The 24264-nt window shown below is 44.8% G+C and overlaps 1 long non-coding RNA gene across 1 annotated transcript; it reads left to right on the top strand.

The window, feature by feature from the left end:
* Positions 1-6724: 6724 nt before the first annotated feature.
* Positions 6725-23513, top strand: LOC138755044 (uncharacterized). Its single transcript, XR_011352007.1, has 3 exons — positions 6725-6919; positions 13639-13694; positions 22434-23513. It is a non-coding gene; the product is annotated as an uncharacterized lncRNA (long non-coding RNA).
* The last annotated feature ends 751 nt before the right edge of the window (positions 23514-24264 follow it).

Here is a 24264-nt window from a genome sequence, read left to right as displayed (position 1 = left end):
CATCTATGTATCAAATATTACAGGATGGTATGGATAAAAAGGGTTGGGATAGATCTAAAACATTCATATGCATGGATGTTTCTGCCCACTATTGTTATTTATATGGATGACTCAGTCAATCAGCAAAAATGGCGGGAACTTGAACAGTATAAAAGTAGCCTTTCCAGCCCTAATAAATGAGTGAGCTTAACCTACCACACTGTGTGTGTGTTTCTTTGTAGTGGTCAGCTACAACGTTTTAATGTTAATGGTTTGAATGGGTCGGTCAAGAGGGAAAGAATTCTTAAATATTTTAAAAAGCTGATGTGGTATTTCTCCAAGAAATACTTCTCATGAAAGTAGAACATTATAAACTCAAATGATTATGGGAGGGACAGGTCTTTTCTTCATTGTTTAATTCAAAAGCATGGGTGTAGCAATTTTAATCAATAAAAATATTCGAATTGTTATAGAAAATATTTCAAAAGATCAAGCGGGGGGGGGGGGGGGTGGCATGCCACATGATGGCATGGAGTTAGACTGATAATCTCTGCTCTCCTTGAAAAAGTGATTAAAAAAAAGACTATAAAAGTTACAGAAAATATAAGGAAGAAAACATACAGAAGACATTAACAGTGCCACCAAAGAAGGTTAAAGGCCTGACTGCAATACAGTAAACTGAACAAGAAAAGGAAGTGAGGCCGACCTTGATAAAGGATCCTGGAGCTGTTCATAAGGTAACATCCAAAGGAGAGTGGCCAGAAGCCAGGGAGACCTTGGACACAGCAGCACAGGGTCTGCTCCAGCAAAGGAGGAAATTTTAAAAAAGTTACAACTCCAGCGATCAAGAAGGGGACCTGGAAAAGCAAAGGAAAGAGCAAGAACGACCTACAATCAAGAGAAAAAAAGTAGAAAAAGGTGCAAAAGCGTCTTTATCTTTTGGAGAAATTAAGCAATCTTTAATGGTGAAAAGATGGAAAGATTAATATAAGTTGACACTATATTTGAAATAATGGATGGTAAAATTAAAGGGAATTAATTTGAGATCCAAAATATCAAAGACCAATTGAATGAAGTACAAGGAGAGGCTGCTGCCAAGAATGATCAGTTAATGCAAAAAAAAAAGACTTTTTGGAACATTTTAGCAGATGGAATAATGTCAAGATTGTTGACTTGAAGAAGATGAAGGTTGAAGTATGAATTTTTTTGTTTGCCTGATCTTTGGGTCAGTCTGAACTTCAAGGAGATTTGGAGATTGAGCGAACCCATAGGTCACTGAGACCTATACCACAGCCTGACCAAATTTCCCTTCCAATACCTGTCAGATTCCTTCAGTAGAGAGGAGATATTGGAGTTGGCTGCAAAGCAAACAAAAGAAAGACCATCACCTTTGATTTATAATGAAAATAAGATTTTCTTTTATCCAGACATCAGTTTTGAATTGTTGAAAAAGAAAAAAGGGTTTAATCCAGTTAAGGATGTGTTATGAAGAAAAGGCAATGCCTTTGTTTTGAGATATCCAACTGCATTGAAAGTATTCATCCCAGGAAGGAGAAATAGATCTTTTACTGAGACTAATGAAGCAAAGGTATATGCCGATTCATTGAATTAATTACACAACTGAAAGAATTTGCTGTAACTAAATGGATATTGTGTTTTGAGATAGCTTAAAGGGGGAGGAAGGTTTAAGTGGGTGATCTATTATATTTGATGATTCATGAATTATTCTATTGTAAAGATTATAGTAGTGGATGGTATGGTATTTCAAATAAGTTAGTGGGGAATTTTTTTTTTCTTTGGCTTGGCTTCGCGGACGAAGATTTATGGAGGGGGTAAAAGTCCACGTCAGCTGCAGGCTCGTTTGTGGCTGACAAGTCCGATGCGGGACAGGCAGACACGGTTGCAGCGGCTGCAGGGGAAAATTGGTTGGTTGGGGTTGGGTGTTGGGTTTTTCCTCCTTTGCCTTTTGTCAGTGAGGTGGGCTCTACGGTCTTCTTCAAAGGAGGTTGCTGCCCGCCAAACTGTGAGGCGCCAAGATGCACGGTTTGAGGCGACATCAGCCTACTGGCGGTGGTCAATGTGGCAGGCACCAAGAGATTTCTTTAGGCAGTCCTTGTACCTTTTCTTTGGTGCACCTCTGTCACGGTGGCCAGTGGAGAGCTCGCCATATAACACGATCTTGGGAAGGCGATGGTCCTCCATTCTGGAGACGAGACCCATCCAGCGCAGCTGGATCTTCAGCAGCGTGGACTCGATGCTGTTGACCTCTGCCATCTCGAGTACTTCGACGTTAGGGATGAAAGTGCTCCAATGGATGTTGAGGATGGAGCGGAGACAACGCTGGTGGAAGCGTTCTAGGAGCCGTAGGTGGTGCCGGTAGAGGACCCATGATTCGGAGCCGAACAGGAGTGTGGGTATGACAACGGCTCTGTATACGCTTATCTTTGTGAGGTTTTTCAGTTGGTTGTTTTTCCAGACTCTTTTGTGTAGTCTTCCAAAGGCGCTATTTGCCTTGGCGAGTCTGTTGTCTATCTCATTGTCGATCCTTGCATCTGATGAAATGGTGCAGCCGAGATAGGTAAACTGGTTGACCGTTTTGAGTTTTGTGTGCCCGATGGAGATGTGGGGGGGCTGGTAGTCATGGTGGGGAGCTGGCTGATGGAGGACCTCATTTTTCTTCAGGCTGACTTCCAGGCCAAACATTTTGGCAGTTTCTGCAAAGCAGGACGTCAAGCGCTGAAGAGCTGGCTCTGAATGAGCAACTAAAGCGGCATCGTCTGCAAAGAGTAGTTCACGGACAAGTTTCTCTTGTGTCTTGGTGTGAGCTTGCAGGCGCCTCAGATTGAAGAGACTGCCATCCGTGCGGTACCGGATGTAAACAGCGTCTTCATTGTTGGGGTCTTTCATGGCTTGGTTCAGCATCATGCTGAAGAAGATTGAAAAGAGGGTTGGTGCGAGAACACAGCCTTGCTTCACGCCATTGTTAATGGAGAAGGGTTCAGAGAGCTCATTGCTGTATCTGACCCGACCTTGTTGGTTTTCGTGCAGTTGGATAATCATGTTGAGGAACTTTGGGGGACATCCAATGCGCTCTAGTATTTGTCAAAGCTCTTTCCTGCTCACGGTGTCGAAGGCTTTGGTGAGGTCAACAAAGGTGATGTAGAGTCCTTTGTTTTGTTCTCTGCACTTTTCTTGGAGCTGTCTGAGGGCAAAGACCATGTCAGTAGTTCCTCTGTTTGCGCGAAAGCCGCACTGTGATTCTGGGAGAATATTCTCGGCGACACTAGGTATTATTCTATTTAGTAGAATCCTAGCGAAGATTTTGCCTGCAATGGAGAGCAACGTGATTCCCCTGTAGTTTGAGCAGTCTGATTTCTCGCCTTTGTTTTTGTACAGGGTGATGATGGTGGCATCACGAAGATCCTGAGGCAGTTTTCCTTGGTCCCAACAAAGCTTGAAAAACTCATGCAGTTTGGCATGCAGAGTTTTGCTGCCAGCCTTCCAGACCTCTGGGGGGATTCCATCCATACCTGCTGCTTTGCCACTTTTCAGTTGTTCGATTGCCTTATATGTCTCATCCAGGGTCCTCATCCAGCTCTAGCCTTAGGGGCTGTTGAGGGAGCTGGAGCAGGGCAGAATCTTGGACTGTGCGGTTGGCACTGAAAAGAGATTGGAAGTGTTCTGACCATCGGTTGAGGATGGAGATCTTGTCGCTGAGGAGGACTTTGCCGTCTGAGCTGCGCAGCGGGCTTTGGACTTGGGGTGAGGGGCCGTACACAGCCTTTAGAGCCTCATAGAAACCCCTGAAGTCGCCAAAGTCCGCGCTGAGCTGGGTTCGTTTGGCGAGGCTAGTCCACCACTCATTTTGGATCTCCCGGAGTTTGCGCTGAAGATGGCTGCATGCGCGACGGAAGGCTTGTTTCTTCTCTGGACAGGACGGCTTTGTAAGGTGAGCCTGGTGGGCAGCTCGCTTCTTTGCCAGCAGCTCCTGGATTTCCTGGCTGTTTTCGTCAAACCAGTCCTTGTTTTTCCTGGAGGAGAAGCCCAGTACCTCTTCAGTGGATTGCAGTATGGTAGTCTTCAACTGATCCCAGAGGGTTTCAGGGGACGGGTCCGTGAGGCGGGTTGCATCGTCGAGCTTTGCTTTGAGGTTTGCCTAGAAGTTTCCTCTCGCTTCGTCTGACTGCAGGTTTCCAACATTGAACCTCTTTCTGGGGGCTTTACTGTTCCTGGGCTTTGGCTTGAAGTGAAGGTTGAGCTTGCAGCGAACCAGCCGGTGGTCAGTGTGGCATTCCGCGCTAGGCATGACCCTAGTGTGGAGCACATCTCGTTTGTCACTTTCTCGCACCAGGATGTAGTCCAGGAGGTGCCAGTGTTTGGATCGGGGATGCATCCAGGTGGTCTTAAGGCTGTCCCTCTGCTGAAAAAGGGTGTTTGTAATGACAAGCCACTGTTCTGCGCAGAGCTCCAACAGGAGGCGCCCATTGTCATTGCACTTGCCGACGCCATGCTTGCCCAGGATTCCTGGCCAGGTTTCTGAGTCTTTGCCGACACGAGCGTTGAAGTCGCCCAGGATGACAACCTTGTCGGCTGTAGGGGTGCGTTGGATGAGGTTGCGCAGGTCGGTGTAGAACTTGTCCTTTTCTGCTGGTTCCGCCTGGAGGGTTGGAGCATAGACACTGATGAGGGTGATGCGACGCTTGTTTTGAAGGGGGAGTCACATGGACATGATTCGGTCCGAGAGGCCTGTCGGAAGGTTTTCGAGTTTGGAGGCAATGAAGCTCTTGACCATGAAGCCTACACCAGATAGGCGTCGTTCATCCGAAGGCTTGCCAGACCAGTAGAGTGTGTAGCCCGCGCCGCGTTCTTGGAGGCTGCCTACATCTGCCAGGCGGACTTCACTGAGAGCGGCTATGTCGATGTCAAGTCTGAGGAGTTCATGTGCGATGAGGGCAGACCGACGTTCAGGTCGGTGGCTGTCAGCCTTGTCTAGCATGGTTCTGATGTTCCAGCATGCTAGCTTGAGTTTGTGAGCATCTTTTGAGGGGGAGGACGTGGAGGGGGAGGACGTGGAGGGGGAGGACGTGGAGGGGGAGGACGTGGAGGGGGAGGACGTGGAGGGGGAGGACGTGGAGGGGGAGGACGTGGACCTGTCCTCGGGCCTGCGCAAAGGAGCTTTTAGGTGGAGTGCAGTGTGCGCAGTACTGGCCCCACCCTTTACACACATGGTTTGTGTGCCGTGGCCAAGCAAGCTGGGACGTGGCAGCGAGGTCCTTGGGTCGTAGGTTTTATATCGGAGTGGCCTTCTCCTATGCAGGTTTCTTACCCGGGCTGGAGGGGCCTGCCTCCCCTCCTAGGTCGGTCCATACTGCCCGGACCGGGGCCGAGGCCGCCGCAGCTCACCCTGTGCCTGGACTGGGGCCGCCGCCTCCCACTCTCTGCCCGGATCGGGGCCTCCGCCTGCCTCACTCGACCGAGGCCGGGGCTGCCGTCTCCCCCTTGCTCCTGCCCAGATCGGGGCCGCCGCCACCTACCCTTCGCCCGGACCGGGGCCAGGGCCGCTGCTGCTCTCCCTGTGCCCGGACTGGGGCTGCCGCCTCCCACTCCCTGCCCAGACCGGGGCCTCCGCCTGCCTCACTCGACCGAGGCCAGGGCTGCCGTCTCCCCCTTGCTCCTGCCCGTATCGGGGCCGCCGCCGTCTACCTTTCGCCCGGACCGGGGCCGGGGCCGCTGCTGCTCTCCCTGTGCCCGGACTGGGGCCGCCGCCTCCAACTCTCTGCCCGGACCGGGGCCTCCGCCTGCCTCACTAAATAACTTTATTTATTTATTAGTTATTTACTACTAAATAACTATATAGATATTCACATTGGTCCTAGGTCCTTGGTTGGACTAGTGGCCTCCTAGTGGACTAGTGGCCTACTATCTTCTACATGTTCCCGCACGTGTACACGTGCGGGAACATGTAGAAGTGGGGAATATGATGCTGACAACTGCGGAGTCATGGGCACTAATGTTATTTCATTTGGATCCTGCATTGATCAGGGGAGTAGAGATGCTTTAACATCACACGCCTCTTGGGTTTTTCTTCACTTTTATCTTCTTTTCCCTATCTTTTCCTTTTTTTTGTTTTAAGCCTGGGCTGGCTACATATGTAGTATGTTATATGTTATATAAGGAGATTTGGGGTGAGTAGGGAGGGGAATGCTGGATGGACATATGCTTTAATTTTGTTGTCCAGTGGCATGGAAATTGTCTTTAATTAGTATTAATATTAATGAAATTCAGAATCCAATAAAGATAAAAAGGTTATTAAGTTGTATGAAAAAAACTAAAGTAGATGTGGCTTTTTTTACAAGAAACCCATTTAACTGAAATAGAACATGTGAAACTAAAGAGTGATTGGATAGGAAGGGTATTCATTTAATTTTAATGCTAGAGGGTTAGTGATATTAATAAATAAAAGTTTAACAATTAAATTATTGGATGTAATTATTGATAAAGTGGGGAGTTATGTGATGGTAAATTGTAAAATTTATTCTGAATATTGAACTTTTGTGGAGGTGAAAGCAATGGAAGAAACACAGCCACCACATTGAGGGTCGTTAATGACTGTTTTTATTCAAATTCAGCATGCCCCTTTAAGGCCAGCATGAGCTCAGTCACCTGGTGCATTGTGACATCATAATCGCTCCCCAGGGTGTGTGTTGGAAGGGATGCTGGAGTCAGAGAGAACCTCTGACAACACCATTCACCATGGCTGCCCCGCCATGTGGCAATACAAGTGGGGCCAGTTCACCATGAGGATGTGCGCTGCCACACAACACCCCTACCCCCAGAACTGGCTACACGTCCTGTCGCTTTGGTGGCCGGCCCCGACACTTGGGCGCGGCCGTCTGCACCGGCTGTGATGTCCAGATGGGCCGCATTCAGGTGGTCCATGGTAAAAAGTTCCTCTTCTCCCCCCCCCCCCCCAATTTCCAGGGTGAAGGTTCCAACGGACCAGTGCAAAACTTTGTATGGCCCCTCATACGGTTGCTGTAGTGGTGCACCTTGTGATGTCCTCTGCACGAAAACGAACTGGGCCAAGTCGAGCTCTTTTTGGAGATGAAACGGCTGGGTGCTGTGGCGTGCCAGGGGTGGGGAAGCAAGGGAGGCCAGTCACCTGCGTAGGTCCGCCAGCAAGTTTTTATCAGTGGCCGTGGTGTCAGGGTCTGGGCTGAAAAACTCACCCGGCAGGGAAAGCGGTGCACCATAGACCATCTCCACTGTTGAAGCCTGCAGGTCCTCCTTGGGTGCCATCCTAATCCAGAGGAAAACCCAGGGTAGTTTGTCCACCCAATCTGGTCCAGAGAGCCTGCCCATAAGCGATGCCTTCAGGTGCCTGTCGTACCTCTCCACCTACCCATTGAACTGTGGGTGCTATACTGTGGTGTGGTGGAGCTTGACCCACAGGAGCTTCGCCATCTGAGTCCACAGGGCAGATGTGAACTGAGGCCCTCTGTAGCTAGTGATGTGTGCCAGGACTCCGAAACGGGTGATCCATTGGCTGACTAGAGTCCTGGCGCATGTCTTCGCATAAGCCTTCTTAATCGGGACGGCCTCCAACCACCTTGTGGCCCAATCCACCACCATGAGGAGGTAATGAGCCTCCTTGGATACTGGCAGGGGCCCGACGACATCAACGTGGATGTGTTGGAATCTGTGAACGGCTGGGTCGAAGTTCTGGATGGGGGCTCGAGTGTGTCGCTGGACCTTAGAGGTCTGGCACTTGGTAGAGTTCCTGGCCAGTTCCATCACCTCCTTCTTCAGCCTGTGCTACACAAATCGCTCTGCGACCATCCGCACAGTTGTCTTTACTGCTGGGTGAGCGAGGACGTGGATCAGACTGAAGGCCTTCGCCCTCCAATGCAGCGCGACCACCGGGCATAGCATGCCTGTTGAGACATCACAGAGCAATGTGTCCGGGCTGCTGGGCACCCAGACATCCTTGAGTTTGAGGCCCGAGATGGCAGTCTGCAAGGCCTGCATCTCCGCATCATTCCTCTGTGCTTGAGCCAGTTGCTCATAATTCAGGCCGGGCACAAGAGTATTGATGGCTGGACGGGAGAGCGCATCCACCACAACATTGTCCTTGCTGGCCCTTTGTCGGATGTTGGTCGTGAACTCAGACATGTACGAGAGGTGGCGCTGCTGTCTGGTGGACCACAGATCCTTGCCCATTGTCAGTGCTTGTGTGAGGGGCTTTTGATCTGTGAAGGCTGTGAATGGCCTGCCCTCGAGGAAGTAGCGGAAATGGCAGATGGCCAAATACAGTGCTTGGAACTCCCGGTCAAAGGTGCTGTATTTGAGCTATGGTGGGTGCAGCTGCTTGCTGAAAAAGGCCAGCGGGCACCATTGTCCATCGAGCCACTGTACCAGAACCCCTCCCCACTGCCATAGCTGAGGCGTCCACGGAGAGCGCCGTGTGTGCCTCCGGGCGCGGGTGCACCAGCAGCGTGGTGCTGGCCAGAGCCTCCTTTGTCATGATGAAAGCCCTATCCGCCTCCTCTGACCATGATAAAGTCTTTTCTTTGGTGGCCATGAGGGTGAACAATGGGCACATGGTGTGCGTGACTCCAGGGATGAAACAATGGTAAAAGTTCACCATCCCCATGAACTCTTGGAGGCCTTACAGGTTTGGGGAATTGTTGAACAGCCGCTACCTTCTCCGGCACTAGCTTGGCCCCAGCCAAGAACTGGAGGGACTCCTTGCTGAACTGGCAGTTGGCCGCATTGACCGTGAGGCCGAAGTCCGCCAGCTGGGCAAAGAGTGTGCAGAGGTGGGCTTTGTGTTCATCACACTTGCGACTGGCAATGAGAATATCGTCCAGGCAAATGAACACAAAGTCCAGGTCTTTTCCAACTGCGTCCATGAGGAGCTGGAACATTTAGGCCATGTTCTTTAGACCGAAGGCCATACGCAGGAATTCAAAGAGGCCGAAAGAGGTGATAATGGGCACTAGGATCTGATGGTATGCCCGCACGAGGTCCACTTTGGAGAAGACCCATGTGCCATGGAGGTTGGAGGAGAAGTCCTGTATGTGGGGCACCAGGTACCTGTCAGGGGTGGTTGCATCATTCAACTGGTAGTCCCCACATGGTCTCCATGCCCTGGATGATTTTGGGACCTTTTGGAGGGGCAATGCCCAGGCACTGTCTGAGTGCCAAACGATTCCCAGTTCCTGGAGCCTGGAGAACTCATCCTTTGCCTGCTGGAGCTTCTTGGGCAGCAGTCATCTAGGTCTAGCATGCAGCGGGGCACCCTTTGTGTGATGTGATGGAAGACCCCATGCTGGGGCAGTGCGACATTGAACTGTGGGTCTAAGATGATGGGGAATTCGTGGAGGATCTTGTCAAACTTGTCCCCGGCAGTGGCTACGGTGGTGATTTTGGGCCTGTGGGCTTCTGTTGTGTCTAGTCAGATGGAGTGGAACATTCAGGCATTCACCAGCCTTTTTCCCTTCATGTCAACCAGTAGGCCATGAGCTCTGAGGAAGTCAGCCCCTAACAGCACGGTGCCCACGGAGGCTAGGATGAACCTCCATTGGAACTTCTTCCCAATCTGCATCTGTGCCCTGCGGGTGCTCTAGGTTCTGATGGTGGAACCGTTGGCTGCCCACAGGGTTGGACCTCGAGATCAGGTGCGAGTTTCTAATGATGAGGGGGAAAGGATGCTGAGCTCAGCCCCTGTGTCCACCAGGAATTGGCAGATGGTGAATCTGTCCGTCACGTGAAGGAGGCTGTTTATGTGGCCAGCTGTCGCATCCATCAACAGCAGCTGGCCTGGTCATTTCCCTGAAACCCGCAGGGCTGGTGGCACTTACGGGCTTGCACTCGCCAGCACTGGTGGTAGAAACACCAGCTCAACTGGCCCCCCTCTGGCTTAGTCTTGGGAGCGCCTTGCAGTCGGCTCCTGGTCATGCCACTTGGTTGAGAGCTGCCTCATTCCCCCTCTTTGTGCAGCAGATGGCATCTGCACATGCTGCTGCTCTCCTCAGGTTCGATAAGTCTTCATTTGTGAGGAGCAGCTGGATGTCCTCTGGCATCTGTTCCAGGAACATCTGGCGGAAGAGAAAACAAAACTTGTCTTCCGCCAGGGCCAGCATTTGTCCATCAGCGCAGATGGACTCCGGTCCCCAAGCCCATCTAGGTGAAGGAGCCTGGAAGCCCATGCTGGGGAGTTAGCCCAAAAGTTCCAAGCAGCAGATCTTTGAGGGCGGTGTACTTGCCCATAGCCATGGGTGGTGGATGATGTTTTCCACCCTCACTGCAGTATCTTGGTCCAAAGCGCTCATGACATAATAGAACATTGGGGCATCTGAGGAGATGTTGTGGAGTTGAAATTATGCTTCTGCCTGCCTGAACCACATTCTTGATCAGTGGGTCCAAAAGGGGGGAAGCTTGATGGAGACAGCATTAACTTCTGCTGAATCCATGGTGTTTTGAGTCCAGAAAAATGTCTGGGCTCGTCGGGGTCATCACTATGGCAGTGAGAGTTGTGGAAGAAACACAGCCACCATGTTGCAATACAAGCGGGGCTGGTTCACCATGAGGATGTGTGCCTCCACACTTTGATGAATATATATGCACCGAATATGGATGATGGAAAATTTATACAAGATGTTTTTATGTAATTAGCTAATGTAAAGGGGTAAATAATTATGGGAGGAGATTTTAATTTTACTTATGATTCGAAATTGGACAGATCAGATGAAATAATGGTTAAAAGCAAGGTAGTAAAAACTGTGAAGAATTTTATGAATGAAATTAAACTTGTTGACAGTTGGAGGAAAATACACCCTGGTATGAGAGATTATTCAATTTATTCCTTTAGACATAAGACTTATTCATGTATAGATATATTTTTAATCTCTCAACTGCAAGAGTTCAAAATATTGAATATCAAACAATATTGTCTGATCATTCACCTTTGGTTATGTCAATTTTATTGCAGAAAGAGCAAAATACAAGTTATAGATGGAGGTTTAATGCTGCATTGTTAAAAGGGCAAGATTTTTGTGAATTTATAAGACAGCATATAAAAATTATTTAGACATTAATGAACATTCTATAACCAATACGTTTGTGGTTTGGGATTCTATGACGGCTTATTTAAGAGGACAAATAACAAGTTATACAGTTAAGGTGAAAAAAGAACATATGTCTGAAATTAATAATTTGGAAAATTGAAAAAATAAAGATGGAGAAAGAATTACAAAATCAAGTAAATGATGAGAAATGATGAGTATTGGATTTAAAAAGATTGAAATTTAATATAATGCAAACATATAGAGTGGAGAGAGATACAAGGCAAATCCAACAAAAATATTATGAGTTGAGAGAGTGCATAAAGTTTTAGCATGGCAATTGAAGACTGAACAATTATTGAGAACAATAATAGGTATTGTTAAGAGCCCAAAGGACCCCAAAACCCAGCAACAATAGACATTCACCAAGACAAGTGGTTTTTAAAACAAAAGTTATTTTTAATCAACTTTAAACATGAAAATAGAATCAAACTTTAACTTAACTCTATACTTAACTAACCCAAATCAACCCCCTTCTAATTCTAAGCACACCTATATGTAATGTGTGCATAAATTTAAGAAAAGTTATTTGGTTCACAGTTCAATCTCACTTCTCCTTCCAAGTTCTCTGAATGAAGACAATTCTTATACTGTGTAGAGAATTTAACATGTATAAAGTTCACCAGACTTTGGTGCTGGAAAGGTAAATGTTTACCACTCAAGAAGGTTCTTGTAAGGTTGGCAGAGAGAGATTTGTTGTTCCAGGATTTCCACAACCGAGGTACCACCATTAGTCACCTCAATGTCTCACTGATGAAACTTGCCCCATCAGAGTTTTCCAGATGGTAACTTCTTTCTTCAAGCTATCACAGAATTCCATTCCTCTTATTCCAAAAGAAAGATCAGACAGATAGCACTTCCAGCCATCCACTGCTTTGGAACTTTGTTTCCAACCAGTGTAACAAACCCAAAGGACCCCATAACCCAGAAGCAATAGACATTCACCAAGTCAGGGGTTTTCAAAACAAAAATTGTTTTTAATCAACTTCAAACATGAAAATGTTTAACTTAATACTTAACTATAATCTATGTGAACCCAAATTACCCCCTTCTAATTCTAAGTGCACATGCATGTAATGTATGTGTGTGGATTTAAGAAAAGTTCTTGGTCCACAGTTCAATCTCACTTCTCCTCCTTCTCTGGTTGCAGACAATCACCATACTGTGCACAGTATGTAACATGTATAAAGTTCACCAGGCTTGGTACTTGAAAGGTAAATGTTTACTGCTCAGCAAGGTTCTTGTATGGTTTGCAGAGAGAGAGATTTGTTGCTTCAGAATTTCCACAACTGAGGTACCACCACTAGTCACCTCAGGGTCTCACTGATGAAACATGCCCCATCAGGGCCTTCCAGATGGTAACCTCTTTCTTCAAGCTACCACAGAGTTCCATTCCTTCCTCAATTTCAAGAGAAACATCAGACAGCACTTCCAGCCATCTCTGGAACTTGCTTTCATCAGTTTCAAACAGTTTTTCCTGGCTTGCACTTTTCAGTTACTTGTCAGTGTCCCACACACTGACTGACTGAGCTGTTAACTCAACTCTCAAGGCATTAGTGGTGAAGCAGAGCCAATACCTTTGCACAGAATAGTGATGAAATCAGACTTAGTTAATGGCCCGGTTATGATAGGGATAAGATCAAGTCTGCTGGTGGATGGAGTTTCTCTTTAGTTAGGAAATGATTTAGCAGAGGGTAAAGTCATACCTGCGGTGAAATTCACAATTAAACCATTGGTTTATGAGTCCAAAAAGGATTTGGAAATCTACCCTGCATGTGCCATTACTAGAGCCATGTCTAGAAAAAAGGTAGAGGAAGAGAAAGTCTGTGATGATCCTGTAATGGAGGCAAGCATTAAGGACAAACCTAAAGATCCAGCTTTGCTGTTGTCAAGAGAAGAATCAATAGCTAGACAAAAGCATGATGCTGATCTTGCTGGGATAAGAGATAAGGTTCTGTCTAACCAGGAAATTGAAACTGTGCCAGTAGGTTACTTTGTTCAAGATGGAATATTGATGAGAAAGTGGAGACCACAGGTGATACCTGCCAGTGAAAATTGGGTGGTAAGAAGGCAAGATGAAATTCCCAAAACTTACAGGAATGAAATATTAAAGTTGGCTCATAATACACATTTGGGAGGTCATCTTGGAGTGAAGAAGGTGGTAGAAAAGATAAGGAAACAGTTTTATTGGCCGAAATTAAGAAAGGATGTTGTTAAATCTGTCACCCTTGCCCACACTTGGTGGGCAAGCCTAATCAAGGACCACCAGTGGCGCCTTTACAACCCATCCCTGCTTTTGGGGAGCCCTTCTCAAAAGTGATAGTGGATTGTGTTGATCCCATTGCCAAAAACCAAAGCAGGAAATTAATATTTGTTAACACTCATGTGCACAGCTTCAAGGTTTCCAGAGGCTATTCCCCTGAGAAACATTAAAGCAAAGATGATTGTGAAGGCTATGCTAAAATTTTTCACACTCTCCAGGGAAATTCAATTGGACCAAAGGAGTAATTTTATGTCTGAAATATTTCAACAGGTGGTGGATGAATTGGGAGCCCATCAAATTGTGTCATCTGCCTATCATCCTGAAAGGTAAGGGGCCTTGGAAAGGTTCCATTTAACTGTGAAAAATATGATGAGGGCTTATTGTGTGGAAAATAAAAAGGATTGGGATGAAGGAATTCATTTGTTATTGTTTGCTGTTAGAGAGGCAACTCAGGAATCTCCTGTCTTTAGTCCATTTAAGTTGGTGTTTGGTCATGAAGTCAGGGGTCCATTACTATTGTTGAAGGAACAGTGGATACATATGATATACAATCAAATCTGTTGGATTATATTTTCAAATTTAAAAATAGATTACATCAGGCTTGTGAGGTAGCAAGGAAAATTTTTAAAACTGCTCAGGGAGAAATGAAAATTCAGTATGATCAAAAAACAAAAATTAGGGACATTTGCAGAGAGACCTAGGGGTACTTGTACACCAGTCTCTGAAGGCGAGCATGCAGGTACAGCAGGCGGTTAAAAAGGCAAATGGTATGTTGGCCTTCATATCAAGAGGGTTTGAGTATAGGAACAAGGATACCTTACTGCAGCTGTACAGGGCCTTGGTGAGACCACACCTGGAGTATTGTGTGAAATTTTGGTCACCTTATCTAAGGAAGGATGTTCTTGCAATGGAGGAAGTGCAGAGGCGATTCACCAGGAATCACCTGGAATGGCAGGAATGACTTATTAGGAAAGATTGCGCAAATTGGGATTGTACTTGCTGGAGTATAGAAGATTGAGAGGGGATCTCATAGAGACATATAAAATTCTGGCAGGACTGGACAGAATGGATGCAGAAGGGATGTTTCCAATGGTGGGGGAGTCCAGAACCTGGGGCCATGGTTCGAGGATAATAGGCAAACCATTTAGGACTGAGATGAGGAGGAATTTCTTTACCCAGAGGGTTGTGAATCTGTGGAATTCATTGCCACAGAGGGCAGTAGAGGCAGGTTCATTAAATATATTTAAGAGGGAATTAGATATATTTCTTCAGTATAAGGGTATTAAAGGTTACGGAGAGAAGGCGGGGATGGGGTACTGAACTTTAAGATCAGCCATGATCTCGTTGAATGGCGGAGCAGGCTCGAAGGGTCGAATGACCTACTCCTGCTCCTATCTTCTATGTTAAACTGCCTGTTGTTGAGATGCAGCAGGAGCTGCAGTTACCTGGTTCTGCCACTACGCAAGAGAAAGCAGGGCTGAGCTTTTCTGAATTACAATGTGAACAGCTAACTAAGCCTTATCATTCAGCCTATGCTGAATGAAATGTCTCAGAGGCTCAGTTTGGAACTGGATACAGTTAAAATACGTGTGGAAGCATCTTGTGAGGATTTTAAAAAATTTCAGGCTGCTTTTTTGAAATGTCAACAAGTGGCTTCTAATACAGAAAAAGTGTTGGAGGTGGAAAAATCTGTTAAAGAATTGCGAGACCGTGAGAGGGAGTTAGAGAGGAAAGTAGATTATTTGGAGAATCAAAGTAGAAGGAATAATGTGAAGATTGTTGGTTTACCAAATGGATTCCACAAATACTGGGGCAGGAATTTTTCTCTGGAGGTCTGGAATTGGAAAGAGCTCATAGAGCCTTAAGAAGAAGACCTCTGCCTGGTCAACCACCGAGACCCGTGATAATTCAATGTTTGAATTATTTGGACAGAGAAACGATACTTCATTTAGCAGTGCGAAATGCGAGACAACAGCAAGCTCCGTTAATGATTCAGAATAGTAGAATTTTTTTCTATCCTGATTTGAGTCAAGAGGTTATTCAACATCGGCGTCGATTTAATCCAGTTAAAGAAGTTTTGTGGCGTAAAGGTTATAAGGTTATAAGTCTATCCGGCAGTGTTGAAGGTGTTTTGTGGAGACTTTCAATCTTGGTTTTTTGAGAATGAGCATGAAGCAATGAATTTTGCTAACTCGTTGCCAGATCTAAGAGGACAAAAATGTAGCCCACCATTGTCTCCTAAAGAAAAATCTGGTTGTTCTGGAAATGGAAGAAACGGCAGAAATGGGAATGGAAAGAGTCCGTTTCCTTGAAATGGGGTTGCCGAGTCTGGAATTTCTTGGATGAATAGAAGAACATTTTTATTTTTATTTTCTTTTTATGTCATTATGATATCTTGTTGTTATTCTTTGTTTGGTGTGGAGGGAGAAATTTGCTCTATGTTCTAGTAGTCATCAGCCACTGGTGGGTGATCTACACCTCCTGTGGGGAACTTTGTCAAAAGCTTTACTAAAGTCTAAATAGACAACATCCACAGCTTTCCCTTCATCAACATTTTTTGTAACCCCCCTCGAAAAACTCAATCAGGTTTGTCAAGCATGATCTACCCCTGACAAAACCATGCTGATTACTCCCTATCAATCCCTGTACCTCCAAATATTTGTAAATACCATCCCTCAGAACACTTTCCATCAACTTGCCCACCACAGACGTCAGACTCACGGGCCTATAATTCCCAGGTTTACATTTGGACCCTTTCTTAAACAGCGGAACCACATGCGCAACCCTCCAATCCTTTGGCACTACCCCCGTGGCCAGTGACATCCTAAATATCTCTGTTAATGGCCCTACTATCTGTCCCATTCCCGAGCCAGAGAATGCCGAACAAAAGGTATGGGTGGCACCACCAGGTAGTGGCCCTACAGTAAAAGGGTAAATAGTGACACCTGCCCAGAGTAACACTCGGTGGATAGCTTTTGAGGGACAGGATGGTTTAGTTTGTTTAAATATTGAATGCTTTCGGCATCGTGAGTGACATATGTCAGGCTTCTTTGTTCCAGGTCCTCTATCTTGCACTCCTGCTGATCTGGCTTAACAGCTACTTTGGTGCCAGCAATTGGATTTGTAATGTCAAGGATGTTCCGAGGCAGTTGCCTGTGGGGGACATGGCCCGATGTATTACACCAAGGATGTCCTTGGTCACCCGCCTCAAGTGCAGCTTATATAAATATGTCAGTCTCGATTTCTATATTTTGTTTGTGGATGGACCAACTGATTCAGTCGGCCCCTACTTCTGTGATAGTTGTTTTTGTACCCGCTTTATATCTTGTGATAACTCTGCACTGCCTGTCGCTAGGTGGTGGGAGGATTCCGGTTCTGTGGAAGGTTGGTGGCTTACTTCACCATCAAACATTCCTTCAGATTGTCCGACATTTCCTTTCTCCATGTTTCCTATGCGTATGCTCACCAATTGAATGTTTCTGATTGTTGGATTTGCACCATAGGCCCTTTCATACCAGTACACCCGAAAGGAGGTTGCTGCTTGAAATATTTTGATCCCTCCAAAGGCAGGGTTCACATTGATGTTAATACGCCTGTGCCTAAGGAGGCCAGTTCTTTAGTCTACCTGACATTTTGGGTATTTTTTGAGGATGGCATATTCCTACCCCCCCCCCCCTCTTGTAACATATCACAAATATATATATATAAATATATATATATACATAAAACATATATAACCACTTACAGCACAGAACAGGCCAGTTCGGCCCTACTAGTCCATGCTGTTACAAATAATATGACACCTCCCCTATTTTATTGTTTCTCAACAAGTGAAGGGCTCTGTCTGCTTTTGTAAGTTCCATACATAGAGTAATCAGAATTAATAAGCTAATGCAGGTCCCAAAAAATTATATAAATGATTATATTCACCCCCACCCCAAAAAAATCCTCCCTCGCATCAATTAATATAAAAGATATAGCTATATAAACAGAAAAAAAAGAAAATTTTCAGAATTGAACAGAGAGATATAATCTAACACACGTATATAAAAATTCTTTAGTATGATTCAGAGGAGAATCTTGCAGGACTAAGACATAGAGAGGACATTATTAAAAATTAAACCTAATATTTGGGTGTAAGCATGCCAAATTTGCAAAAACATATCATATTTATTTCTCAAGCTATGTGTAATTTTTTCCAATGGAATACAATTTTGAATTTCTGCATTCCATCTTGCCATACCCAGGCATATATCTGATTTCCAAGTAATTGCAATACATTTCCTCACCACTGCTAACACTACTTTAACAGATTTCAATAGATGTATTGATCATTTTAATTTAGGTTTGGTTCCTTCAATATTTCCTAATAAAAATTAAGTCTGGATTTTGCAGAAAAACAACTGTAACTTGTTCCAAAAGATTCTGTAAATCTACCCAAAAAGGCCTTACATTAGGGCAAGACCAAGTTGAATGCAAAAAACGTTACTACATTTTCACAGCTAAAACATTGAGGTGATAAATATGACTTTAATCTATTCAATTTCTGTGGTGTAAGATATAACTGATGTAGAAAATTATACTGAACTTTTTTCTTCTTTGGCTTGGCTTCGCGGACGAAGATTTATGGAGGGGGTAAAAAGTCCACGTCAGCTGCAGGCTCGTTTGTGGCTGACAAGTCCGATGCGGGACAGGCAGACACGATTGCAGCGGTTGCAAGGGAAAATTGGTTGGTTGGGGTTGGGTGTTGGGTTTTTCCTCCTTTGCCTTTTGTCAGTGAGGTGGGCTCTGCGGTCTTCTTCAAAGGAGGTTGCTGCCCGCCAAACTGTGAGGCGCCAAGATGCACGGTTTGAGGCGTTATCAGCCCACTGGCGGTGGTCAATGTGGCAGGCACCAAGAGATTTCTTTAGGCAGTCCTTGTACCTTTTCTTTGGTGCACCTCTGTCACGGTGGCCAGTGGAGAGCTCGCCATATAACACGATCTTGGGAAGGCGATGGTCCTTCATTCTGGAGACGTGACCCATCCAGTGCAGCTGGATCTTCAGCAGCGTGGACTCGATGCTGTCGACCTCTGCCATCTCGAGTACTTCGACGTTAGGGGTGTAAGCGCTCCAATGGATGTTGAGGATGGAGCGGAGACAACGCTGGTGGAAGCGTTCTAGGAGCCGTAGGTGGTGCCGGTAGAGGACCCATGATTCGGAGCCGAACAGGAGTGTGGGTATGACAACGGCTCTGTATACGCTTATCTTTGTGAGGTTTTTCAGTTGGTTGTTTTTCCAGACTCTTTTGTGTAGTCTTCCAAAGGCGCTATTTGCCTTGGCGAGTCTGTTGTCTATCTCATTGTCGATCCTTGCATCTGATGAAATGGTGCAGCCGAGATAGGTAAACTGGTTGACCGTTTTGAGTTTTGTGTGCCCGATGGAGATGTGGGGGGGCTGGTAGTCATGGTGGGGAGCTGGCTGATGGAGGACCTCAGTTTTCTTCAGGCTGACTTCCAGGCCAAACATTTTGGCAGTTTCCGCAAAGCAGGACGTCAAGCGCAGAAGAGCTGGCTCTGAATGGGCAACTAAAGCGGCATCATCTGCAAAGAGTAGTTCACGGACAAGTTTCTCTTGTGTCTTGGTGTGAGCTTGCAGGCGCCTCAGATTGAAGAGACTGCCATCCGTGCGGTACCGGATGTAAACAGCGTCTTCATTGTTGGGGTCTTTCATGGCTTGGTTCAGCATCATGCTGAAGAAGATTGAAAAGAGGGTTGGTGCGAGAACACAGCCTTGCTTCACGCCATTGTTAATGGAGAAGGGTTCAGAGAGCTCATTGCTGTATCTGACCCGACCTTGTTGGTTTTCGTGCAGTTGGATAATCATGTTGAGGAACTTTGGGGGACATCCGATGCGCTCTAGTATTTGCCAAAGCCCTTTCCTGCTCACGGTGTCGAAGGCTTTGGTGAGGTCAACAAAGGTAATGTAGAGTCCTTTGTTTTGTTCTCTGCACTTTTCTTGGAGCTGTCTGAGGGCAAAGACCATGTCAGTGGTTCCTAGTGTCGCCGAGAATATTCTCCCAGAATCACAGTGCGGCTTTCGCGCAAACAGAGGAACCACTGACATGGTCTTTGCCCTCAGACAGCTCCAAGAAAAGTGCAGAGAACAAAACAAAGGACTCTATACTGAACTATTCTATATATATCTTACATTATATTAGTCATACAATCCCTACATAAGTCAGCCCATATTTACTCATCAATTACAATATTGAAATCTATTTCCACCTCTGTCTAGGCTTATGAACTCCTCGTTTAGGAGTTCTTACTTGTAGCAATGAGTATATCATAGAAGTAAATGTTTTACCAATTCCTCTCCTAATAAGATGTTCTACTTCAGTACAACTAGACAACAACTTGATTGGTCCTAACAATCCTTCAAATATGCTCTTAATTGGAAATAACAAAAATGGTGTTATGATCTATACCATATTTATTTCTCAATTGCAATAATGACATAAATTGACCTCTTTCAAATAATCTTCAACATTTATAATCCCCTTACAAAACCAAATATTCAAAACTCGATGATCTTTTGAAAAAGATATGTGGATTTTGAATCAAAAGCATTTTAGGCAATATAGATCCTCTTACACCAATTTCATCATTTATTTTATTCCAAATATTAATAAATGTTTCAATAATGGGGTCTCTTTATCACTGACCATTAATTTCAGTTCCCAATTATATAACAATTTTTCTGCTTTTCTCTCTCCTATATTATTCAATTCTATTTTCACCCATGCCGGTTTTTCCCTTTCAAAAAAAAAGAAGCAAGAAATCTCATTTCTGCTGATCAATAATAATTTTTAAATTAGAAAGTTGGAGGCCTCCCAATTCATATTTCTATGTTAACTTCTCTATAGAAGCTTTTGACATTTTACCTTTCCAGAGGAAAACATTTTGAGGCATTAAAACAAGTAATGTTTGGAAAAGATATTGTATTCTTGGGAATATATTCATCTTAATACAGTTAAACCTTCCCACTAAAGTTGTAGGTAAATTAATCCATGTTTTCAAATCTTCAATCTTTTTTAGTAATGGCAAATAATTCAGTTTGTATATATTTTTTTGAATTATTATCCATATGAATACCTAAATATTTAATGCCTTAATGGCAACATTTATCCCAATTTATTTTATAACCCAAAAGCTTGGCATATTCTTCAAATTAGCATACAGTTTTTGTAAAGATGTCTCAGGTTGAGTCAAATATATTAAAATGCCATCTGCAAATAAGCTCATTTTATGTTCTTGATCTACCCTAAATCCCTTAATTTCCAACACACTCCGGCTTGAGCAAATGGATCAAGAGTTAAAATAAACAAAGCTGGAGATAATGGGCATCCTTGTCCACTTGATCTGGCTAATTGGAACAGTGCAGATATTTGTCCATTGGCCACTATTTTAGTTTCAGTGCCCTAATCCAATTTACAAAATTCAATCCAAATCCAAATTTTTCCAACATCCTAAACAAATAAAAAACTCATTCCAATCTATCCAACCCTTTTTCTGCATCGAAAGCCACTGCAATCCTCAAATCTCTGTGATGATTTAAAATATTTGGCAGTATACCATTACATATCTCCCTGCTGTGTCTATCAAAACATTTTGAATTTTAATTGGAAGATTCTTTTTTATCAAAATTACCACACGTCTTGTCTCAGAGTTAAATGAAGATACTATGTATCCAAGCCAATTCCTTTATAATACAGATGTTCTTCTTCAGTTAAATGTGTTTCTTGAAGAAAAGCCACATCTACTATCATTTTCTTAATATATATTAAGACTATCTCCCTTTTTACAGGTTAGTTTAACCCATTAACATTAAAATTTACATATGTCATTACCTTACTCATCTTGTTAAGATATAAACAATTCCCCACTATTACCACTTCTCTCATGTCTCGTATAATTCCAGTAAGTAATATTTCATGTGCCAGTACAATCCAAATAGAGGAAAAGGCAGAAATAAAAATAGAATCGACTTATACCATACTTATAACTGTATTCATATAAAAGAAAACACTCGCCTTAAGTGTTGTCTAAATGTACAACACTACCCTCTATTTTATGGGTTGTGACTAAAGGTAAATATGATGTTGATGGAGCTCAGGTACTGCCTTTAACATGTTCATGGCAACCATTTCCCTTCGTTGCCATATGGCAGCTCAACATTCCCAGAAACCTCTCCACAAAGAAAGCACCCTATCGGGGCTGAGGAATGAAGGACACATGCACCACATGCTGGCAGCAATGTCAAAATGTGGGGCAGAGCGGGGAGTGGGGTCACCTCCCTCAGGTACTGTCGCTTTATTGGTTGGAAATGGAGGCTGCGGTCGCCTTCTAACATCGGCCAGTTTGGGCCTCACTTCCCAATGGAAATTGGCCACTGCACCAGGAGTTGGGAGTCCCAGCTGGGGGAACGGCTCGCTGGAGTGGAGGTGACCCTTCAAGACCCTGGACACCTAGTCTTGGCCCGATAGAGCGCGTTCAGGAACGCAGGGCATTCCTGCACCTTTTACTGCACAAATATGCAGTAAAAGGGCAAGCAGACATCAATTATTATTGATCACACAGAAATACTGGAAAACTCAGCCGGTCTTGCAGTGTCCAAAGGAGGTACAGATATATTATCAACGTTTTGGACCTGAGCCCCCCTTAGAAACACAGAAGAAACAAAGAAACCCTACAGCACAATACAAGCCCTTTGGCCCACAGAGTTGAACCAAACATGTCCCTCCCTAGAAATTACTAGGCTTTCCCTCTATTTTTCAAAGCTCCATGTATGTTTCCAAAAGTCTTTTATAAGACCCTATCATATCTGCCTTCACTACCATTGCCTGCAGCCCATTCCACACACCCACCACTCTCTGCAGAAAAAAAAACATACCCCTGACGTCTCCTCTCTACCTACTCACCAGCACCTTAAACCCATGTCCTCTTGTGGCAATCATTTCAGCCCTGGGAAAAAGCCTCTGACGATTCACATGATCAATGTCTCTCATCATCTTATTTCTTCTTCAAGGAATAAGCAAAGAACAGGAAGGCGTCAAAATGAAGGCTGAAGAATGGCAGAGGGAGGATTCCATCAACAAAAGGTTTTAACTGGATATTGTTACGAGCCCAGAGGACCCCAAAACCCAGCAGCAATAGATATTCACCAAGTCCAATGGTTACTTAAACAAAAGTTGCTTTTAATTGTCTTTAAACATGAAAACAGGACCAAACTTTAGCTAATAAGTTCAGAAAAGTTCTTTGATTCACAGTCCAATCTCATTTCTCATTCTTCCAAGTTTACTGGTTGCAGGCAATTCTTATACTGTGAACAGAATTTAATATTTATAAAGTTCACCAGGCTTTGGTGCTTGAAAGGTAAATGGTTGCTGCTCAGGAAGGTTCTTGTCGGTTTTCAGAGAGAGAGATATTTGTTGTTCGCTGGACACCCACAACTGATTCCTTGTAACCAGCCTTGTGAAGAAAGGTTTATGTTTTATGTTTTCTGGGTTTTCCAGAGGATAATCTCTTTCTTTCAGGTCACCACAGAGTTCCTTTTTGTTTCTTTTATTTCAAATGAAACATTAGGCAGCCAGTCCTCTCCTCAGGCTGAACTAAGAACTCACAACCCGTCTTCCAAATGGGATTTTCCACAAACTTGCCAGCTTGTCCTGTTCCAGTCCCAGCTTCTGCTGAACTGTAAAATTGCAGAATTGAATCCTCTCTTTCTCTCTTAGAGAAAAGCCTGCTTTACTCTCTCTGCTTGCAAAACCACATGACCCTCTTAGAACAGCAAGTTCCACTCCAGACAGCCTGTGACTCAGGTGAATTCTTTCCTCCTTTGCCTTTTTGTAAACAACAATAGTGAAGTCTCTTGGACACTCTCCATAGTTTTTGCAAAGGCTCTTGGAGCCGGCCTGTCTAGCATGAGCAGAGCTCCAGTACTTTATATAAAATCTATTTTGAAGTGCTTGAATGTGACCCTCACCAAAAAACAACCTCCACACTATCTCCCAAAATCATATCTATTTACAATATAAAAATAAACATATTCTGTCACAATAAGAGAGGTGATCATTGGTTTTACCTCTGTGGAAAGAGATGGGGAAAAGGGGAGAGCAAGAGACAGAGTGGGGGAAGGCAACAGGGGGAAGAAGAATGGGGTAACAGAAACTGGAGAAGCCAATGTTAATACCTTCTGGTTGGAGAGTGCCCAGATGGAAAATGAGGTGTCGATCCTCCAGTTTGTGGGTGGCCTTAGTCTGGCTGTGCATGAAACCATTGACAAACATGTAAGTGAGGGAGTGGGACTGGGAATTGAAATGGGTGGCTACTGGGAGATCTATGTTATTGCAGTAGACAGAGCCAAGGTGCTCAACAAAGCGATCTCCCAGTCTGCATCGAGTGACTCTGATGTAGAGGAGACCACAGCGGGAGCACCAGATGTAGTCGACAATCCCTGCAGGTGAAATGTTGCTTCACTTGGAAGGACTGTTTGGGGGACCGAATGGTGATGAGGGGTGTGAGCGCAGGTGAAGCATCTCCTGTGGTCACAGGGGTAGGTAAAAAGGGGATGATTGATGGGGAGAGAGGAGTGGACAAGGGGGTCGCAGAGAGAGTGTTTCCTGCGAAAGGCGGTGAGGGGAGGAGAGGGGAAAACAGTTTGTGTCTAATGGTGGGATCACATAGTAGGTGGCGGGAAATGGCAGAGGGGATACAAGTGGACACAGGTGGGAGGGTAGGAGAGAGAAACCACTGAGGTGTGTAGTATGAATAAAAGCTCTCACAACTGAAGGGAGAATAAACGCTTTATTAGCTTATAACGATGGGGAGAGTTTCACAGTTGTTTTGGAAGGGTTCTG

Source organism: Narcine bancroftii, chromosome 2 (genome assembly GCF_036971445.1).
Source record: "Narcine bancroftii isolate sNarBan1 chromosome 2, sNarBan1.hap1, whole genome shotgun sequence".
Classification (NCBI taxonomy): Eukaryota; Metazoa; Chordata; class Chondrichthyes; order Torpediniformes; family Narcinidae; genus Narcine; species Narcine bancroftii.
This window is presented reverse-complemented; position numbering and strand designations above follow the sequence as displayed.